This window comes from Pan paniscus, chromosome 8, assembly GCF_029289425.2.
Source record: "Pan paniscus chromosome 8, NHGRI_mPanPan1-v2.0_pri, whole genome shotgun sequence".
Taxonomy (NCBI): domain Eukaryota; kingdom Metazoa; phylum Chordata; class Mammalia; order Primates; family Hominidae; genus Pan; species Pan paniscus.
In genome coordinates, this window is record NC_073257.2 from 21,118,446 (window position 1) to 21,142,278 (window position 23,833).

Consider the following 23,833-nt stretch of genomic DNA (forward strand, 5'->3'; position numbering starts at 1 on the left):
TTTATTGCTATATAGTATTTCATTGTTTTCAGTGCAACTTGTTTTTTGTCGTGGTTTTCCTTTTATGTTTGTATCCTTCATTTATACTATGTGCCCTTTGAGGGTACCAGTGATGTCCTGGTCATCTTTAGGATCTTGACACAGCACTTCACGCACTGTTGTGGTCTGTAGATTTCCATCATAGAAATGAAGTAGTAAGGGACCATGGCAAACACAATACACACACTCATTAATAGTAAAATAAATGAAAGTTATTCAAATTTTAGGTATCTTTGTATGCCAATTAAGCTAGCAAAACAATAGACAATTTAAAAAAAAATCACTGAAGGCGAGGATCCAGGGGACATACATTCATATATAACTGCCATTGGTGGAATTTATAAATTTATAAATTGGTTTAATTTTGCTAGACACAAACCTGCAATGATGTAAAAGGAGCTAGACACTCTTCTAGACCTAGATCCATTCATTCAATTATTAGGCAGGTATGCAAAAGAGAAATCTGAATAAAGATATATATATATAGCAGAACCATTTGTAAAGTCTCACGTTTTAAGCAATTCAAACACTTCCAAATTAGGAAATATGGAAGGTAACTACATATTGCAGCATAAATCTACTATGTAGATTAAAAATGAGAATAACATGACTGATGTAATGTGCAAATACATGAAAATAAGAAATTAGGATTGGTAAGTTTCTATTAATTTTTAAAATTTGTAAAATATATCTCGAAGAGTCATTACTCCAAATTACACACACACACACACACACACACACACAGAGTATTGTTACTAAAGTAAGATAAAAAGAAATCTCTCTGTGGCAGTTGTAGTTACTCAATCAGATGGCAATTCTGATGTTATGTAGATAGTCGTGCTGGAACAAAAGAATATCTAAAACACAGACCACACCATCTGATATTGTGGCTGAGGCAGTGACTATCTGTATACAATTAAAATTGAATGGAATCAACTTTACAGGTTTTTCAGGCCACTCTCCTTATCTGTTTACTCCCTCTTTTCTCATATGTAGGTTTCCCTCAATTACTAGATATTTGGTGTGGAATTGCCTAAGTGAATTAATTAAATTGTTTTTATTTAGAATGAACAAAGAGTTTAATAGGGATAGATGCAGTTTATTTTCTTTGAAAGTTTCATGCTTGGCTGAATATTCATTTTCTGTTTGGTTCCAGGTCTTCCTGGTTTTCGGAAGACTGTGCTAGTTTGGTGAGTATTTGACAATTCAAGTTTCTTCTACATAGAAGGCATCAGAATGACATTTCCTAGAAAAATTCAAGCTGCGGGCACAGGCTGTGTGACAGTGAAATGACAATATTAGGTGCTCGGGCTCCATCCTTTCTGTCCCCTTTCAGAACATGTTTTAAACATATTAAAGACGTTTTTCTCTCTTGTGGTAAGTTAATTTTGACACTCATAGATCAACAGTCACATCAGTCATTTGTTTTGGTGATGAGCACTTTTGTAATATTTCTTGTGTAGAGTTGGCAGGAATCTTACAGTCCTTCTCCCAACAGCTGAAAAGACTGAAGTGTTGAAAACAACTTGTCAAATATAAAAGCAAGAACCCTAGATCTCTGAGAAAGCACATCTTTGCTCTTAAAGTCAAGGCTGGCTCTCAGTAGGGCACATCCACTCAGCCTTTCTGGCCCTGTCCATGAGCACTCTGAATCTCTGCAATGGGGCAACGTAATGAACCATCCATTGGTGTTACCTGAGAGTGAAGAGAGAAAGATGCATCATGAACCATGAATCACAGGAGGTCGGGATGTGAACACTGGAAGGGGTGATGGCACATTCTAAATAGCCCTGAATAAGCATTGTATGACTGCTACGAAGGTAACTGAAGATTACCCCTGATTGCTTACCCATGCAGCTTATCATTGATGTTAGGACACACTACATACCCAGACCTGAACCTCACAATCTTCTTCTAAAGCATTCCAAAAAGTGCTACATGAGAAGCATTCGATGAATACATTCAAAGGCGAGGCAGAATAAGGGCTGACTGGAGCAGACGGCATTAGGAAGATATCCTGAAATAAACATGATTCACAAAATCTTTTTTTTTTCTTTTTTTTGAGGTGGAGTCCTCCTCTGTCGCCCTGGCTGGAGTACAGTGGCGTGATCTTAGCTCACTGCAACCTCTGCCTCCTGGATTCCAGCAATTCTCGTGCCTCAGCCTCCCAAGTAGCTGGGATTACAGGCACCTGCCACCACGCCTGGCTAATTTTTTTTTTTTTTTTTGTCTTTTTAGTAGAGATGGGGTTTCACCATGTTGGCCAGGCTGGTCTTGAACTCATGACCCCAGGTGATCTGCCTGCCTCGGCTTCCCAAAGTGCTGAGATTACAGGAGTGAGCCACCATGGCTGGCAGTGATTCATGAAATCTAACAGAGCAGAAGAGGTAGAATATTTGGAAATAAAGGGAAATATGCAAGAGGAAGGGAGAGTACATTGTCTTTCTTATTTACTGAGAGTATATCATGCACCTAACCCTGGAGATGGTGTTTATGGATCAAGAGTTACTGAGATAAGTTGGTGAAAGGAATGGTCCTGTCATGAAGGAGGTTTCAAGCTTACAGGGTGCTTAGGCAAGTTGAAGTCAATTATAAGAGTGGGAGAATGTTCATTTGGGCAATTGTAGGGCACTAACCAGTTGATTATTGGATGTGACTTTATAGAAAAATCTTCTAGGAGACATTGGCAACTAAGTTAAGGCTTAAAGGAAGGGGAGAGATGACCTGGGTACGGGAGATTCTGGCTGTCATGTGGAGAAGTTTGGATGTACATTTCATCTTACGTCCCCCTTACAGAGGGAAATAGGGACCCAATGAAAGATCCTAAGCCAGGAATTGATAGGATTAAGTTTGCATCTTAAAGGGGTTACTCTGGTTACAGAAGTGACAATGGATTGGAGAGAGACAAACTGAAGGTGAGGATAGTTCGAAGACTGTTGCGGTAATCTAAGCAATCAACCAGCCAAGCCAAGGTCTCAATGGAGACACAGGAGTGTGTGCGAATTAATGAGATGGACAGGAGACAGAATCGCAGCAGTGAGTAAGGCTTGAAAAAGAGTGAGGCAAGACTAACTCCCAGGTTTTGGGTTTTGGCCATGGGATGGATGACACTGCGTGTCCTGAGCTGGACAACACAGAAAGAGTTGTGGGTTTCAGAACAGGAGGGGTGAGACAGGAACAGGCAACAAGTTTAGCTTTTCTTTTGTTGTTTAGTTTTTCTTTTCTTTTATGTACTTTTCTCTCTTTCTTTTCTTTTTTTTTTTTTTTGGAGACAGAGGCTTGCTCTGTCACCCAGGCTTGAGTTCAGTGGCCTGAATACGTTCACTACAGCCTTGACCTCCCCAGCTCAAGTGATCCTCCTGTCTCAGCCGCCCAAGTAGCTGGGACTACAGGTGCTTACCACCATGCCTGGTTAAATTTTGTATTTTTTGTAGAGACGGGGTTTCACCATGTTGCCAGGTTGATCCTGAACTTCTGACCTCAAGCAGTCTGCTTGCCTTAGCCCCTTGATTTTCTTAAATTCAAGATTTTTGTGAGACATCCAAGTGGAGATGTCTTACAGGAAGTTAGTAATGATGGAATGGCAAAGAACTGAGCTTATGAGAAAGGGACATGGATTTGAGGGTGATGAGAAGGGTCAGAAAAGACTTTGAAGAGATATGGAACCAAATGATGGATTCAGGAATGTAATTTATGCTAATTCCAAGGGTTCTTGGAATTATAGAGAGGAGAGCTTGATATTATCAGTGTCTGCTTATATTAATCCCTAAGAATCAGAACTTTAATGAGGCTTAAAGAAAAGTTTAAGAGGAAGCAGTGGTGCTAAATAGACTGAAAGCTACCAACTGGAACAGTAAAGACATCTCATATTGGTGCTGTCAGTGATTTTACTTAAACCATTTGCTTCTAGATAACATCAAATTTCCACCTGTAAGGCAAGGATAGCAATCTGACTCACAGCACTGTTTAAAATTGATCATAATATGCCTTAAAATGATCTTGATCACCAGTCTTGATCAGTTTAGGAGTTCCTCACTGCATTTGATATGGGATTTCTAAAAATAGTGTTTCATTTGCCCAACTAGGATCATTCATATTTGTAAGGTGCTTGACTTTGTATAAACACCTTCAAAGACATTACATCATTTGCTTCTCTCAGTAATCTAGTGAAATAGGCGAGAGAGTCATTATTATTCTTTCAATTTTACAGATGAAGAAAACTGGGGCTATAAAAGGTGAAATGACTTGTCCAAGATAAGTCACTATCTAGTAAGTGGCAGATCTGGAAATCTATCTATTAAAGGCATCTGGACTACAAATATGATTAAAATTTTTACCACTATTCCATAACAGTCCATCACTTAGTCTTTTGATTCAGGTTAAATGATTTAACTAGATCAGCTGGACTATACAGATTAGAGAATGTATGAGACAGTCAGCTATGTGCAAGCCATTGGGTAAGGTATTGGAGAGACACAATGACAAGTACAAGACATCTTTGGGAACTGAAAATCTCCTTGAAGCACATAAAATAAAAGTGCCTGGTCAATTGGAAATAGTAATAGAGACATAAAATGATAGCAATAATCTAAGAGATCTTAAATTGTTGAGGATGGACCATCAGTACTCTAGAGATTCAGAGAGAAAGTCATTTGCACAAACTTTGTGGAGGAAGCATCACTTGAATTTAGCCTAGGAGATAATCAGAGAGAAAAATGAAAGCAGCTAAGGCCAGGAAACACACACAGGGCACAGTGGCAATGAGAAGAACAGTCAAGATTGCTTGGCAGGGAGTAGAACCGGTTGGTTGGAATGGATGTTTTATGCAAAGATGTTATGTTGAAAATTCTGTAGAGGTAAAGTGGGCAGATGTTAAAGAGCTTTGAAATATTAATCTAAGAGGGTTAGTAAAGTTTTTTTAACCTGTGTTATTTTATCAGATTCATTTGTTTGTTTGTTTTTGTTTATTTTTTATTTATTTATTTTTTTGAGACAGAGTCTTGCTCTGTCGCCCAGGCTGAAGTGCAGTGGCATGATCTCAGCTCACTGCAACCTCTGTCTCCCAGGCTCAAGTGATTTTCATGCCTCAGCCTCCAGAGCAGCTAGGATTACAAGTGGGCACCACCACACTCAGCTAATTTTTTAAAATTTTTCAGTAGAGATGAGGTTTCATCATATTGGCCAGGCTGGTCTCGAAATCCTGACCTCAAGAGATCTGCCTGCCTTGGCCTCCCAAAGTGCTGGGGTTACAGGCGTAAGCCACCACACTTGGCCAAGACTAGTTTTTAAAAGATCACATGGGTTAATTCAGTGGAAGAGTTCTGAAATTTCACTGTACTGATTGATTCGTTTGTTAAAAATTAATCTCATTTCGTTGTTCAGCTTCCTAACCACAGTTAGGGAAAATCTTCCCTCCTCCTCCATTAGAAATCAACTGCATTTAAGTAATAAAAGTTTAACATATAATTTATGTGCTATTTTCTACTAAATTGCTGAGGTTTTCAAAAAGCAACCTGCTGAGGATCTTTGGAGAATGTTTTACCTGCTAATGGAGAACCTCCCTTCTTTGGGGACTTTACTGAGAATTTCCTTGAGGTTAGCTTTCATTACATTCAATGGATCAAGCACTAACACATTGAAAAGACAACTTTTTCCAACAAGGGAAAGCAAATGTCAAAAACTGACAAAAGAAGTCAGAAAATGTGGCAATTCTTTGGCTTACAGTTAGAGAAGATGATGGCATCCGACATTTTAAGCCACCTGTTTAAAACACACACACATCCCAGTAGTTAAGGAAGCTAAAGCTGAGGCTACTTTAAATCTTATCAAAACCACTATCAGGAAAAGATGACAAAAAATACTGTATGTTTACTGATAGCCCTAGTCACTATTAATGTCTGACAAATTATATAGCCAGTAGACAACTTTGAGTTATCTTCTGGAGATATCAATGATGTTACAACATTGGCGATGGCTTAGCCTGAACAGTGACAAGAGGCTAAAAGCTTCTGTACTGATGTCTGATTATGTAATATTCGAGGTGTGCCAAAAACTTCTAATCAGGATAAATGAGTTCTGGGCGGTGAAAAGAAAAATGTATTACCTATGTTAGCATAGATTCTGAGACACTCATCAGGAAACACATTTCATGGTCTCAAAAGAGCTCTGTGGTTCTTCTTTGAAAGGTGAGTACTTTCCAACTCGACAAAGGTTTCACTATTACTTGGTGAAACTGAGTCAGGCACTGTTTTGCAAGTAAACTGAGTAAAAGAAACATTCATTTATACAAATTGCGAATCCTTCTGATTCCACGGAAGAGCTAATTTCCACATTCAGAACACGTGAACTCTTCGGCAGGATTGACTTCATTCTACTTCAGCATGAAGTTAAATTAAATCCTCCAGAGTGACCCATTTGGGGAACTGTCTTTTTAAAACACTATTTTTTCTTCTTCTTCTTCTTCTAACAGATCTGGGTCCTATAATACAGGCAATATAAAGATTTTGACTTGAACTACATAAACAATCTTTCAACCACAATGGACCAACAGTAATTCTGAGTGAAGATATTTATTTCTTGATATCTTGATAATATGATGCATTTTTATTGGCTCTGGGATAACTTGTATGTATATTTTCATTGTAAGTGACTTTGAACCTTTGGCATCTGGTCTCTAGAGTTTTGGTGGCTGTGTTTACTTTCAGAAATTTTCTTATGCTACTAACAATAGGGTTATCTGAGATACAACTGAATCTTAAGTGCTAGCCAAAAAAGAAAAGAAAGAAAGAAAAATCATGTCTTGGACCAGATTTGACCTGTGGGCTGCCAGTTTGCAACCACTGATTTAGTTTTATTCTTAGTGAGTTACTCATGGACATATAATTTGTCGGTGACAGAGGTGGATCAAAAACAGAGGTTCCCCTAATTTTTAGCCTTAAATTTTCCCCATCGTATCATGCTCCCAATTTTATTTTATATATTTCTTCTCAATCAAATGGCTCTGTACCATTAAATTTTATTTTTAGAAATATCAAATCTGTCTTTGTTCCAGGTTGATTTCTCTCAATAAAACTTGGGTTTATAAAAATGCTCATCGCCTTTCTTCTATTTCATATAAAATGTTGAAAGGGCTTCATGCTTGATTTTAAGTTAAGATAATAAAGTCATAAAAGACATAAAAATAATTTGTGAGCAAATGTCTTTGCCTGCTGTCTTCACAATTTTTATTTCAATAATCACCTGAAATCAATGTTTTGGTGAAGAAGAATGCAGGTGGACTAAAAATGGAAATGTGTTGCAATAATTCGGTAATGAATTTTATTATTGCCCCACATTGTGGATACTATTGGTTATCCACCCAACACCTGTGCCCCTGTACTCATTAATTAAGAACCTAATTACTTATACATTCACCCCTCCCTCTGATGACTAAGGAGCAGACGACTTCGTTCTCCACTGTGGGAGCAGATCATGCTTAATCTGGGGCAGTAAGTGCAGGCATTTCTCTGTTTTCTCTTACTGGCCCAGGGGTAGGTCTATAGTAGTAGACCCAACAGACTGATGGGGGCACTTACACCCAGTGCTTGAGGGAGAGTTTTCTCTCTTGGTCCTGCCAGACATGAACAAGAGAACTTTGTAGTTCTAATTGCCATGGGCAGCCACCTGATGACCATGAGGGTGACCAACCTTAAGGTGAAATTGATGCCTGCAGGGAGGTAAGACAGAAAGAAACACAGTCTTCGTTGACATGATTGTGCTGATGATCATACTGAGCCTGGAGCTCTCCTTTCATTCTCTGAATTTGCAGTTATGTGAAATAATACATTTCCTTGCTATTTAAGCTAGTTGGTGATGGGGCTTTCTATCACCTGCTGCTGAAAAGGTCGTTGCAGACATTCTAAAGCTGCTAGAAGAGTGTGAGGAAAGATGTGTTCACTTGTTTTGCCTTCTCCTCTATGTTTACAATGGAAATCTGCAGTGCAGAAATGATCTTAACTATGTAGAAAATCATTAGTGCGGGAGGCAGAAGCCTGGACTCTAGTTTGGACCCTGGCACATTTATGGGCTATGTGATGTTGGATTAAACACTTAGCATCACTTAGCTTCTTTCTTTCTCTTTAAATGGGCAGCAAATACCTGCCCCAACTACCTTACAGGGTTTCTGTAAGAATAAAATAAGATAATGTCAGCGAAACTGCTTTGAAGAGTACAGGCTCTCTCTCTCTCTATATATATATGTGTGTATATATATATCTTATATGTATAAAATACATATAATAAATATATTTACATATATGTATATATTTTTGAGATGGAGTCTCGCTCTGTTGCCCAGGCTGGAGCTCAGTGGCATGATCTCGGCTCACTGCAAGCTGTGACTCCTGGGTTCATGCCATTCTCCTGCCTCAGCCTCCCAAGTAGCTGGGACTACAGGCGTCTACCACCATGCCCAACTAATTTTTTTTGTATTTTTTTAGTAGAGATGGGGTTTCACTGTGTTAGCCAGGATGGTCTTGATCTCCTGACCTCGTGATCCACCCGCCTCGGCCTCCCAAAGTCCTGGGATTAGAGGCATGAGCCACCGCGCCCGGCCTCAATATAGATATTTTAAATGTTAATCACCCACTCCTATGAGACTCCTCTTAAATATGTTTCTGATGAAATTATCACAACAAATCTTACAGGAGAGTGGTGGTATCCCCAGTATACAAGTGGGAGAAACTGAGCCTCAAAAAGCCTAAATACTTTGCCCATGGCCACCCAGATGGCAACCAATAGAATGGGCATTCCAATCTGGGTCTATCTGACTCCAAACCTATACTTCACCCACTCTGCGTCCTACGTAGTGTGATGAGCTGTGGTTGGGAAGGCCTGTCAAAATCCTAGACGCAATTAAAATGGGCACCAGGAATTGCTACTCCCCCTTGAACACCTCCTGTCTCCCGGCTCTGTGCTTGACCTCCACAGTCTCATTGACTCCCCTCGAGAGTCTTGGGAGGTACGGCATTACTATCCACATCTTATAGATGAGAAAATGATGTGCAAAATACAAATGTCTTGCCCAAAGTTGCATAGTAGGCAAGTGGTTGAGACAGGATTCAGACCTTTATCTAGGTCTACTAAAGTCTTAATTGAACACATTACCTCCTAGGTTGGAAAAGAAGCAGGTGATGTGAGGGCCAAGGAAAGAGATCACTATTATTGAGGTGTAAGCATGAGTGTGGCTGGGGTTTGAAGTCAAATGTACACAGGACAGCCCTGCTGTAATCAGTGCTGGCTACCTGGGTTGTTACTCTCTGATAACACCAATAGATAGTAAGTAGTTGTTACTCAATGGCACTAATAGATAGTAAACTCTAATGGTAAACTCTCACTTATTACTGAGGTGTAAGCATGAATGTGGCTGGAGTTTGAAGTCAAACATACACACAACAGCACTGCTGTATCAGTGCTGGCTACCTGGGTTGTTATTCTCTAATCCCATGTAAACCTTCCTGTTGGGAGAGAACTGTTGTGCACAGCCCTACCCAGTCGGTGTGGTGCAGGGAGGCCCCACCAGGAGAGACCAGAGAGGGCCAGCAAGTCTGGGAGAGACCTAAACAGCAACCAGGGGCATTTTTCCCATAAGAAAAACAACCAGAAACTGATAATCCCCAAACCTATAACATGCTAATAATTTTTGATATAAATAGCTTTAAAATTGATCACTGCCGTAAGCAATATACTAAATGTAATTCAAAAGTTTTTAGTGACGTTGGCGTCATGGTAGTGCACAGGCACATTATTCTGTGGTAACAATTGTTTAGTCTGTCTTTCCCTAATGCCAGACAATTTGCAATCACTCTGGCTCCCAAGGCGTTTTTCTTTCGGCATTCTTTCTCCTTCCTAATTTGGGCATCTGATTTGCTGTCGTCTGAGAAATTGAATAAATGCAGTTGTTAGAATTGCATGTAAAATAGGAATCAATGAAGCCTGTGCAACCAGCAGTGTGGTGATGAGGGCTCTGTGGCTGCAGAGATTTTGGAAGATTGGGTAGCTACATTCTATATGATAGGGTTTTCCTTAAGACTGATCCGAAGAATTCATGAGGTCACTTGGTCCGACCCTCTCATGCAGTATATGAGGAAACTATGACTCAGCTAATAACAATGGGCCAATATGTATTGAGTACTTATGATGGTCCAAGCAATACTGTACACGCATGATCTCATTCGCTCCCCCCTGCCCCCCGTCACAGCTCTGTGGACTAGAAACTGTTACGCTCATTTCACAGATGAGAAAACAGAGGCACAAGAAGGTTAAGTAACTTGCCCAAAGTTACACGGTTCATAAGCAGTTGAGAGAGAGCTCAAATCCACACAGACTGGTTGAGCAGGGCCATTGTAACCACTGTGGGCAACTGGAAGTGACTTGCCTGAGGCCAATCAGGAAATCAGAAATCAGTGAAGTGTAAAGATGAGAATTCAGGCCAGATGAGATTATCAGCCTAGGAGTTGTAAACTGTGCCTTGATGTCTAAATCCAGTGTTAACTACACACAAACACACACACACACACACACACACACACACACACACACACACACACCACACACAATCATGCTGGTTTACAAACTTTCCAAAGTTATCTTTCAAATCACCTAATTCCCCCACCAACCCACTCTCTCTTTATACAACATTATAGTACTTTTTACTACTAGTGAGTAAAGGATTAGATGGGATTTTGGCTGTTTAGAATTCTGCTCTTGGCAAATTGTCCTGAGAAAAATACCAGTGAAAATTTGAGAAATAAAATACCGGGAAAAACCGTCCTCAGTATTAGCTTCATAATGAGAAGCCAAAATCAATGTGTGAAAGTTTTCATCAGGTGAGTAAATTTAAACATTTTAAAGAGGATATTTCTAATCAAACATTTGTCAGCAGCCAATTAAGACTTTCCAGTCCTTTCCAATGCCTTGTGATTGGAGATCCCTCGAATTACTACCTTATTTTTTTTTAAATCAAATTTCAAAAAGTAAAGGCAGGATTTGTATCAGGACTTCTCCCTCTTCTGAGGTTGTCTCAGCAGGGTTGTCTTAAGTGTCTGCTGGTTTATTGTGTCAATTCTATACACTTATTTGTCAGAGATAAAGTAAATGGTATGGGCTGAAGTTCTGAACAGACACCTCACCAAAGATCTACAGATGGCAAATAAGCATATAAAAAATCGTCCATATCATCTGTCATCAGGGAAATGCAAATTAAAACAACCATGATAAACCACTACACACCTATTAGAGATGCTAAAATCCAGAACACTGAGCCCTCATTCACTGCGGATGGAAAGGTAAAATGGTCCATTTGCAGAAAGTTTCTCTTCCAAACTTTGGAAGACAGTTTGGTGGTTTCTTACAAGACTACACATATTCTTAATTTTTTTTTTTTTTAGAGGTAGGGTCTTGCTTTGTTGCCCAGGCTGGTCTCGAACTCCTGGGCTCAAGCAATCCAAAGTGCTGAGATTACAGTCATGAGCCACTGTGCCCAGCCCTCTACTTTTCTTTTTTTAATTTTTTTATTTTAATTTTTTAGAGACAGGGCCATGCTCTGTTGCCTAGGCTGGAGTGCAGTGGTGTAATCATGACTCATTGCAGCCTTGACCTCCTGGGCTGAACCAATCCTCCCGCTTCAGCCTCCTGAATAGTTGGAACTACAGGTGTGCACTTCTGCACCCAGCCAATTAAGAAAATTTTTTTTGAGATGATGTCTCACTTTGTTGCCCATGCTGGTCTCAAACTCCTGGGCTCAAGCAATCCTCCCACCTCAACCTCCCAAAGTGCTGGGATTATAGGGATATTCTTACCATGGATCCAGGACTCTTGCACCTTGGTATTTGCCCAAAGGAGTTGAAAAATTATGTCCCAAAAAAACCGCACATAGATGTTCACAGAAGTTGTATTCATAATTGACAAAACTTGGAAGCAATCAAGATACCCTTCAGTAGATGAGTGGATAAATAAACAGTGATCCATCCATTCAACAGGATATTATTAAGTGCTAAGAAGAAATAAGCTATCAAGCCACCAAAAGACACTGAAAAACCTTAAGTGCATATTACTAAGTGAAAGAAATGCATCTGAAAAGGTTGCATTCTATATGACATTTTGGGAAAGGCAAAACTATGGAGACAGTAAAAAGATAAGTGGTTGCCAGGGATTGGAGGAGGAAGGGAGGAACAGGTGGAGCACAGGGGACTTTAAGGTAGAGAAACTACTCTGTATGATACTACAGTGATGGACACATGTCATTGTACATTGGCCCAAACCTACAGAATATATAACATGAAGAGTGAGCCCTCATGTTCACTCTGGACTCTGGATGATGATGGTATGTCAATGTCGGTTCATCCATGTAACAAATGGACCACTCTAGTGGGAGATATTGTTAATTGGGGAGGCTGTGGGTGTACGGGAGCAGGGAGCATATGGGAAATCTCCATACCCTCTGTTCAATTTTGCTGTGACCCCAAAAACTGCTCTGAATAAGGTCTATTTAAAAAAAAAATTCCTCAGAAGCTTTTATGAATAGCTCAGAAGATCTCTACTGCACAGGATAATTATTGCTGTTGATAAAAATTTCATTTAAGTTTGCAACTCTGCAAGGTTTCATTTTGGCAAATCAACATTTTGCATCAGTAATTCATATTTCTTTACACTTCATTTATTAGTGTTATAATTTTGCAAAGATTTCCAGTAGAGCATTTATTTGATCACGTATGCATACATACGTATATGTGTGTGCCCACATGTATGAATGCATGTGTCTGAATTTGTACATGTCTTTAGAAACACATACATACATGTGTGCCCACTGTATTAGATCTCTGTTGGTCACTGGCTATTTACATAAAAATTTTCTCTGTCTCGGTTGTGGTAAATGGTAGTAGTAAACAGAAATCAGGATGTGTGATTAGGTTATGTGTAACCATTTGCCATTTGCACTGTAATTAATTTTATAGTCTATGCATCAACAGTACGTAAAACACCCTGTCTGATTGTTCCTTGAAATCTAGGGCTTCTGCTCTGTAACTCCTGACAGTGGGACTCCAAATCTGTTAACAAAGTGGAACAGGAAGTCCTGGCCAGGGCAATGGGACAAATACTTGGGTACAGGAGCACTTAGACCAGTCTAGGCCACTTCCTGTGCAAGTCTGGGAACTGCATTCCTTCACGTGCTTTGCCTACCTGCTCTCCTTTTCTGAAGGCAGGAGAGAGAGAGAGAATCAGTCTGCAAGAGAGGAATCCTCTGTAGACACATGCTTCAATGGTTCCCAACCTTAAGGAGTTCAGTGGCTGATTCATGCATGTATTTGGAGGCGCCTTATCTAATTATAACTACATGAGTGTAACTGTCTTCTTTCAGCCAATGTGCCTATCCAAGTTTCCATCTCTGTATCTGCTCTAACAGATCTTTCTAAAATAACTTTCACCATCACATACAAGTGCTCACTTTGAAACCTGATTATTAAGTCCACAGAATACTAGCTGATATATTTGCTATTTCCCAATTGGAGTTCTGTTCAAGATATCATTTCATAGCATTGCGGTTTGTTTTGATGGGAAAGTGGGAACATTTATTTGCTTTGTGAAGTGAGAGGAGGCACCTAAATGCAAGATACATCTGATAGGATGTATCAGGGGAACACAGGGGGAAAAGATCCAATAACAGTCATAAATAGTAGCTGCTATTTATCGATCATCTAACATACATCAAACTCTGTGCCATGGGCTTTGCATACATTATCATAATCATACCAAAGACTGTATAAGGAGGGCTGTGTTGTTTCCCCTATATGAATGAGGAAACCAGGACTCAATCCTTCTTGGCTATGAAACATATTTTTTGTTTTGTTTTCTTTTCTTTTTCTTTCTTTCTTTTTTTTTTTTTTTTGAGACAGAGTCTCACTCTGTTGCCCAGGCTGGAGTGCAGTGGCGCGATCTCAGCTTACTGCAACCTCTGCCTCCCAGATTCAAGCTATTCTCCCCATTCAGCCTCCTGAGTAGTTGGGATTACAGGAGCGCTCCACCGCGTCTGGCTAATTTTTGTATTTTCAGTAGAGATGGGGTTTCACCATGTTGGCCAGGCTGGTCTCAAACTCCTGACCTCGGATGATCCACCTGCCTTGGCCTCCCAATGTGCTGGGATTACAGGCGTGAGCCACTGCACCTGGCCCATATTTTTTTTCAAAGGAGGCTTTAGACATAGAAAATTTGATACATGGATTCAGATTCTCAGAGTTTAATGTGGATTTTGGAAAATAATTCCTCGACTTTGTTTTTTCCCACAACTCTTTTGTATTTAAAGTTTCTATTGGATCCGATTTTACAATTGTACTAAACAATGTACCTTTATTGTTTTCAGTGGAGCATGGGGTTAAGAGTGTGGATCTAGAATCAAACTTCCTGGCTTTCAACTCTGACCATGCCACTTCCCTGCTCTGTGACCTTGGGCACAGCAACTGGTTTCTCTGTGCTTTCATGTTCTGGTCTGTAAAATGGGTAATTATGGCTAGCACCCTCCTCACTGAACTGTGATGAAGGCGAAACGAGTTCACGTGAGCCACGTTCTCAGAACTGCATTTGGTATGTGGTAAGCAACATGTTAGGTAGGTTATTTTTACTTTAATTCACCGTTCCTTCCAAGCTACTGGAATGTCCCTCTTCCAAATGTAAATGTGAACAAGGAAAAACACGTTCTTTAATACATGCGTTGTTGCATTTTGAATGTTCAGTTGCCATTGAGAACATATCCCTTCGTTATGAAAGGAAGTACTAAAGAAAAAGAGCCTGTGGTCCTAAAGGGCCCCTCAATCTCAGACACAGCTGATAAGCTGGATTATCTCATCAAGGTTGTGAGAGGAATGGAAACAACAGGAGTGTCCAGGGCCATTTCATTGCTCTTGTAAAATACGATGAAAATTGACCAACTAGTAGCCCATGGCAATAGGTTAGTCAAACTGAGACTTGACTAAGAGGCTGATCATAATAATGTAACGAGAAAAATTAGCAAGACATTTGAATGGCAAGGTTGTGTGGGTGGCAGGCTTGTCGTTGAGGTAACTGATGTTATAACTTTATTGCACTCTTATTTCAGTCAAGTGAAATATCTCCATGACAAGCCAAGACAGAGCTCTGCAACAATAGACACTTACTGTTCTGTTCGTTCATTCTTTCTCTTTCATTCTTTCTTTCTTCCTTCCTTCCTCCCTTCCTCCCTGCCTCCTTCTTTCCTTCCTTCCTTCCCTCTCCCTCTCCCTTTTTCTTTCCTTCCTTCCTTCCCTCTCCCTCTCCCTCTTTTTCTTTCTTTCTCTTTCTTTCTTCTTTCTTTCTCTTTCTTTCCTTTCTCTTTTTCTCCTTTTTTCTTTCTCTCTTCTTCCTTCCTTCCTTCCTCTCTTTACTCATCGCTCTCTTTCCATTTCTCCCTCTTCTCTCCCTTCTTCCCTCCCCCCTCTTCCCATTCCTTCCTTCTTCACTTCTTCATTTCCTCCACTCCTCTTTTGAATTTTGGGTAATCAGCTCTTCTATTTTCTTACAATAAACAGCCATCGAAATGACTTTGGCAACACATGCATTACAGGCAGCGGCAAAAGTGTAGGTTTTCATCTGCCACAAAGGTTAAAGAGCTTTAACTTTTCAATTGTCAGCTTTAACCTGACAATTCCTGTCAGCCCTGAATTGTGAAAATGTATGGTAGATAAATTGTCTAAATGCATTAAATCAATGTAAGTAACATGCAGATAATAGTGGAGAAAGTTTGGCCTAAAATGGCTACACATAACAAAGAAACATAAAAAAGAATGACAAGTTGAATATAGTCTCCACTTCTTCATTAACTTTGTTTTGATGAATCTGTACCGACTTGTTAGAATTACCATTGCTGTAATATTGGAATGGTATAGTAAGAAAAACAGAGTGTAATTATTCAGTGCACTCAGAGACTTCTGAGACATCCTGCTTCATTTTTTTCTATAGAAGTCAGCAAATTCAACATCGAACATTCTGACAGGGAAGAAATAAATCAAACCAAACAAAATTTAAAAACCCAATGCAAGCAAATATCTTTTAATGTTTGTTTCTATTGCCTTTTCCTCTATGATGATCTCACCTCTCAGTTTTTCCTTGTTTAGAAAGTATTTTAAATGAATTAAGGAGAGTCACAAACGAGATGTCAGAGCAAATTCTTACATCAGAAGTAATTATTTACCCACCTCCGAACTCCCTCAGATGTTGAACTACTCAAAATCTGATTTATTTCTATCCCAGTCATCTTAGGAACTTGTGATCTTACTTTTCTGAGCAATCACATAGGATGTATTTATTGCTTTAGTTATTACTTAAGACGTATAACCCTCGCATGTCAGGTTTTTTTCTTTTGGGGCAAAGATTTTCTCATGTGTAAATCTCATTTACTGGCGAGATGAGAAGTCTGGACTGTATCTTATGCTGATGTTTCTCCTTGCAGCAGTCTCCTACATATAATAATAGGCTTCTCAATAGGTCTCTGCTGCCTGATGGGTGGTGTATGCCTTGACCTCTTTCTCACGTGAGTTTGTACCCAGCAACAGCAGGACAGCTTCTCATTGGCAGGGGCTGGGTGGTTGCTAGTAACTAAACTTTTTTTCTGTCAACAAAAGGAGGAGGCGATGCTGGGCCCCATTTGGGATTCAGCCCTCCCGTTGTGCTAATAATGTGATGTGTCATAAACTGGGCTATTCGCAAATTCACATGAGGAGCAATCCTAGGTTTGTTTTCCGTGTGAATCCAGGAGAAATGACATTCTTGTCTGTAAATTCTCACCAGAGTTACACATGACCTTGTTCACACTAGGGCATGGTAGGGCTGAGGCTAGAAAGATGAGAAGAGAAGAAGAAGAAGAATCTTGGATTGTGGTTCTGGTCTCTCTTCCCTCTCTCCCATAGCCAAATCCCGGCAAAGGAGAAAGAGGCAGGCATAACTCGAGGGTGAAAATTTATGTTCACAATGAATGGGGCTCTCGGGAGGTCTAAAAATGTACCCCTCTGTCTAGAGAGAGGGGAAAAAATTGGAGAGGCAGCTATGTCTTCTTTTATTCCCCATTTGGAAACAGAGTTAAATCAATGCAATTGACTTCAACCCATGAATATCATGTGTACATTTTTCCAGACTCTTAATTTTAAAGCCAGTGTTTGGAAATGTTCAGTGATGACATACAGGTGACATATAAGCAAATGGCCAAGGTTGACTTTATCACGGAGTTTTCAGGTCACCTGCTAACCATTCCAAGTATCTGATTCCAAAGCAAATAGATCTGATTCCAAAGTGAAATATCGTATAGCTCTTAGGATCTCCTCTGGGGCATTTAACCTAAGTAAAAGGACAAGAAATGATCTACTGCACAGAATACCACTGCAGTCAAATCACTAAAATTTCTGGAGATGAAAATTTTATTTCATTTCTTTTGCATTAAATCATTCATAATGGCTTTTCCCTTGTGAAGTTTTATGAAAATGGCAACTATTTATTCAGATATGCAGATAAAACTCTAGTAATTTCTATTCTCTGCATAATCGTTACTAGGTCTTTCTGAGATATTGATCAGCTTCACTCATCTGAAAATACCTGACAGCTCCTGTGACCATAGTCAGCTCCCTGGGCCTCAGTTTCTCCATTTGGAAGAAGGTGATGTGAAACTATTGATTTATTAAATATTACTATCTTTTTGATTCATAAAAACAGAGAATTACTATGAGGAATGCTAGCAACAATTTATTCAGAAGACTTCTCTGGGCAAAATATCTAGAATATTAATTCCATATTGAGAGAAAAATCTGTTCATCTACACCCCACTACCTCCACTTTATGCATATTTGGTAGAGATGGGGAATGAGAAGCCGCATTTGACTTATGAGAACTATTAGTTTAGAGAAACTTGTATTACATGAAATTTTTATGAACTGACCTCCTACTTGTACTGATGCTGTTTTTTAAACTTGTTTATTATGCAAACTAGTGGATAGAAGGCTTGGATGATTTCACGTTCTCTATAATAAATCAGAGTTATTAATCACCGAGGTGTGTGGTGTAGTTGGTTGCAGTTTTCTCAATCAAAGGGTGAAACAAAATAATTTTTATATGCTATTTTTGTAGGCATTTTTGGCTCTATAATGAAAAGTATTTTCAATATAAAAATAATAATTCGAAAACAAAGCAGTATATTTTTGTGACTGTGCTATTTCATCTCCCTCAAAGCAATCTATGTTACAAGCTCTTATCTTTAGAAGTTGCATTCTTGCAAGGCTATTCTACAAGAATACACACTTTGCTTAGACTCAAATCCATATGACATATTCAATTCATTATGTTGGGATTGACACTAAAAATGTCAAATAGCTATTGGATAATTACATATCATCAGAAGATAATTTTTTTCCTTTAGCTTAACATTATTTAACAATTTTTTGACTGCTATGTTTGAAGTTCTTGAGTTATAATTTTTAACCTAGATACTCCTCTAAAGCTTTTGAGATGGCTTTTGAAAATGTTTGTGAACCAGGTACGGTGGCTCATGCCTGTAATCCCAGCACTTTGGGAGGCCGAGGCAGGTGGATCATTTGAGGTCAGGAGTTTGAGAGAAGCCTGGCCAACATGGTGAAATCTTGTCTCTACTAAAAATATAAAAATTAGCCGGGCATGGTGGCACACACCTGTAGTCCCTGCTACTCAGGAGACTGAGGCAGGAGAATCACTTGAACCCAGGAGGTGGAAGTTGCAGTGAGCTGAGATCATGCCATTACATTCCAGCCTTGGTGACAGAGTAAGACTCCATCTCAAAAAAAAAAAAGTTTTTATAGTACTTGAGTGTTTAAATGGGACACCAACTACTGGTTATTGTACTAATCTATATCTACATAACAGAACTCAGAAAGTCTCTAAGGAGAAAGATCACCATGCTTCTTGGAGCTATGCAATAAAGACTCCTTTCTCTATTCTTCTTGGGTATTTTGTGTTGTCAGCATTAAATTTGTTCCAATTAAACTTAAACTGGATTTCCCAAACTTGTTTTATCCTCACCTGGGGTGTCTTTAAAAAATGGAGTGCTTAAAAAACACCTATGTTCAGAATTTTCATTAGAGAGTTTGTTCTTTAGGTCTAGGCAGTGCACGGGAGATTCTTAGGATCAAGCAGATTTGAAAATAGTGTCATTGAGGAAAGTCCAGAATCAGCTAATTCTGTATGACGATCTCATTTCCAAGAATGTACTAATCAATTCAGTTGGGAAAAATAATTTTTAAAATAAAGAATGAAACATTCTACACAAATGTTACAAAACTGGAAGAAAATTCATCTTTCCTTTTGGTCCTTGCAGAACTGTAGCTTTTCAGGAGCATATCATCAATCTGCAGTATTAGGAACTATGAGACCATGCAACGTTGATTCTCCTTACAGTAGCTATTGATGAAACAATCCCAGACTGGCTGTTAAAATGACCAAATTCTCTCTTTCACCTGCCTCATGGTCCAGGTGTCTGGCAGAAAGAGACCCAATGACCATTTTGAATTTCAGTTGACGGTACTCATACTTCATTTATTACTGATAATATGGACACTGTCTGGGAGTGTTTGCAGAATTTTCAATCACTTGTAAAATTGTGGGTTATGGTGGCTACGGGCGAAAATGGCTTATATCTACATGGGTGACTTAGTGAATATGGAACTGTTGTTCTCAACTCTCTTTAGCCCTTCATTAGGAAATCATGGACAAGCTTGTTTTTCTTGCCTGGGTTTACCACAGCCAAGCCCACGTGACTGGAGATGAAACTGCCTTCTTTAAAGCACACCAAAAAAGTTTACTGTATGTTTTCTTCTCAATTTTCACAATTTTATTGGTCTTTAATAAGCATTTTCTCAAGAGCTTGGCAGTTTCCAAATGTTTTAAAATCATTTTTTACTAGCGGCTTCCATGACACACCTGTGGAGTGGGTCTGTGCTCTCAGTCATGTTTTTATGGGACGTGTACGAGCAGAAATGCAAAGAGGAGAGACAGAATCCCATTTTTAAACTCGGTGCCTTACGTTAACCCACAGGGAGAAAAGGGAGGACTTGCCTGCTTCTTCATGTTTGATGTGCTATGGGCAGTTTCAGTGATGTGGTTTCAATGAGCAGGTGCTTTCATTTCATTCTGTTTCTATTAAAAAACCTCCTCAGAAACGCAATTTATGATAAGTTTGGGAAAGTCGATTCTCCAACTCATAAGGATGAATGTATTGCTTAAGACCTAAACTAAACAACTCCAAACTTTAAAAAACTACCATGTAATTCTGGTTGTTGGGAATAAATCCCACAATATGATTTTTCAGTGCAGATAGGTGACAAATTAGCGTAATGATATAATGACTTCTGTACATCTATCCTTTACACGAAAGGTGTTTAATTTACTGAAATACAAGCTCGTGATTAAGATCTAAGAATTTTCATTACTAACTTTCTGATTCTTCAGCCCCCTTCCTAGAAGCAATCCTTTATGTTTGGCCTATTTAAGCTCTCACAAAAACTATTTATCACAATTCTATGTGAGTTCTGAATATTTCTTTATTTAACCATCTCTAACTTAAAACTTTCTTTAGTCACAATTGCATCATTTATTGGGCATTTGAAAACTTGAGTTTAAAGATTAAAGACCTAATAACCCCTTAATTCCCTTCTTTCTTTTACAACACTTCAGATACATTGCTGTTAGGAAACAGAGCTATTAACTCTAAATTAGTTTTAAAAAACCTAAATAAGTAGCTCCTCTGGTAAAATTTATAAGCCTGTAGAAAGCACAGATAGTCTGTCTTCTCCAATCAATATTTGAATTAAGTGGTAGTAGTTTTTTGCTCATTAAAAAATGTTTTCAATAAGAAGCAATGTTTTGATAAATGGAGGGGAAAATTCAAATTACATAAAGCTTTATAAAATTATTTTCATTATCATATATATTTATTTTTAGGAGTCTGACTTTGTTACAAAATTGTGTTATTTTTGTGATGTTAAAAGTTGAACTTATTTTTTCCTTAGTTAAACTAAATTTAAAACTGCTTTTTATGCTTTGTTTTTTATGTATAAGGTTAAAAAACAAACAGTACAGCAAATGAGAGTCCAACATCAATAAAAAATTTCCAATATGTATAATTAATAAATATTGAAAATATTTTTATTTATTGTTAATAATTTGTTGAGAAAATGAATTTTTATCAGAGCAAAAATAAAAATTCATATTTAGAAAAATTTCATTTCTCTTTTCCTATTCATCTAGTCCATAGGTCAAAAGCAAGCAAAACATGTATTTTGGGGAAATATACAATTATGTGTATGAATTATGCTTTTATATAAAGGTAAAATATAGGACAAAATAGGTTAAAGGAATTTTTGAATTTTTAAATGCAATTACACATATTATTCATATATATTAGTGTGTCTTACTTACTTTGTGTCAATAATATTTTTACTCACTTCACACATTGTGAAGGTTTTATATTTATCTCAAATTATGAATTTCAGAATGATGCAATAAAAGTTGACCTACATTTTAGAAATTATTTTACTGAATAACTTTTGATGGTGACATTTTAAGATAAGATAATTCCAGAGAAACACCAATAAACTAAACTTTCTTAAGAGGAAGTTGGTGAGGCTTTAATAAAGTAAATAGAGGCAAATTCATTCCACGATAACTTTTAGATCAAGTATACTGTACTGAGATTAATTGTTCTTTTTTGTCTCTCTTTTAATTAATATTAATTATCATCATCATCATTCAAAATTTGACATTGCTAATATGTTGTCTTTTCACAGAACTTTCCTTGTACATCAAAGGATGGGCCGAGGGTGCTGTCAACCAATTGTGTTCCTCCGATCTCTTCAAACGCAGAGTCGCCCAGGCTCTGACAGTTTTGATGCATGGATAAGGACCGGTTACTTTGCATTTTTTTTTAATATGGCAGAAAATTCGAACTCATATTTTAAAAATAAACACTGAAATAATGGGCAATATTTCTTTACATTGCATTGAATGGAGAAAGAATGAGAGAAAGAAAAATGGAAGTAATCTTCGACCTTGTAGAAAATGGGTGAGTTCCCTGGAACTAGGATCGGCTTTTACAGCATCCTCCTCAGCCCTTCCTTGTACAGTGCAGGATTTTAGCTTTAAGGTAGAGATTTCTCCCAATATCATAGGATCTAATCGTTCAATCCATCATTCAAGAATGACAACAATAAAGATATAATTAGCCGTCATTGTAGTCAAATTTACTACACTTCCTAGTAGGGAGCACATTTGCGTTTTTAGTCCCTTTGAAACTCAGGTCCAGTCTATAAGGGTGGATTGCAGGCAGATCTTCAAGACGAGTGATTATTTTCTAGGGCAAAGGGATGGGTCTTGGAGAGTTAGTTTACCTGCAGTAATAAGCCCGATGGGACAAATCCAAAACGCGCTAACCCTGTACCTAAGGAACCCGGAATGGTGAGTGTAACCGAGACCCATCTGGTAGCAGTGATTCAACACACACCTCAACGGCACTACCCCAGAAAGAAACATGTTGAACCCTTCTAGAAACTCATTCTCAAGGCATGCACATGCAAACAAAGAGAACCCCAAGACTCACAGTTCATTTGAATTCACAAGGGAAAATTTTCGGGATGATTGTTGCTTTGACGTTGTCTTACTGTTGCAGAAGGAAGTCAAACCTGTTTTTAATTGCAAAACCAAATGGTTTATGCATGGGCTCTGCCATGCTTGTGTGAACATGTCGCTTTTATAACCCCCTCCCCCCTCCACGAACACGAGACTAGGCTTGCCAGCATTGTGTTTGAGCATCGTCACATTTAAAATGAAGAGCCTTGCAGGGGTTTTTGAAGGTGAGTGGGTGGGGGGGATGTCAATCTGTCAGAGATGTCACCTTAAGTGGATCTATCTGCCTATATGTTACCACTTGCTAATTATGGATTTGGGTGATAATTGTCATAAGCTTTGCCACAAAATGTGTAGTAAAATGCATTTTCTGGGGGCAGAGGGTGATGTGCAGAGCGGGCCGAAGCTAGGCTCTAAGGGCTGGTAATCTACAGATTGAAAGCCTGTAGGATTGTGCTGTAGGATTGTCTCACTGTTTAATGTTCTAATGAATACACATATTGTTGTGTGTGTCGGGTTGCTTTAGGCAACATTGCTGGCATTCCACTTCAGGAACTATGTGTGTACGCAGAACTGAGTCTGCAGAGAAGTTTCTCTTCACAGGGCCATAAGCGGCCTTCAGGAGTACTGTCTCCTTATGAGTGCTGTCCTGGAGAGGGCTAAGAAACAAGATCAAATAAATGGCAGATAAAATAAGGAGCTTCCTTGTGTTTGTAAGTAGCAGCCAATCACATCAAAGCTCAATCTTGGAAAAACTTTGAGATGGGTCTTAAATATTTGTTGTTCCAAAGATTACTTACAGATAAGGAAGAGAAAAGCCAGAGAAAAAGGCCAGTGATGTATGAAGGAAATCTATGTTTTTTTGCAAAGCATCAGCAATAAAAGGTATAACCTAAAAATAGTTTCTGCTTCTGTGTTCAGTCCTTGAAGCTATTGCCACCACCAGCCACTTGTTGATTCATTAGTTGTCATTGTTTCTTCATCTCTGCCCAAACTCTGATCATTCTTCCCTCATCTGCTCTCATCTGCACACGCATGCATACACACACGTGCACACACACACACGGCCCTTACTTTGGTAACATAAGTCCCAGTGTTGAGTTTAAGAAGTCCA

The 23,833-nt window shown here is 38.7% G+C and overlaps 1 long non-coding RNA gene across 1 annotated transcript; it reads right to left on the reverse strand.

Moving 5' to 3' along the window:
* Window positions 1-1,080: 1,080 nt before the first annotated feature.
* On the reverse strand, window positions 1,081-22,832 carry LOC130540504 (uncharacterized). Its single transcript, XR_008954486.2, has 2 exons — window positions 22,694-22,832; window positions 1,081-1,734 (listed from the first exon to the last, which is right to left on the reverse strand). It is a non-coding gene; the product is annotated as an uncharacterized LOC130540504 (long non-coding RNA).
* Between the last annotated feature and the right edge of the window lie 1,001 nt (window positions 22,833-23,833).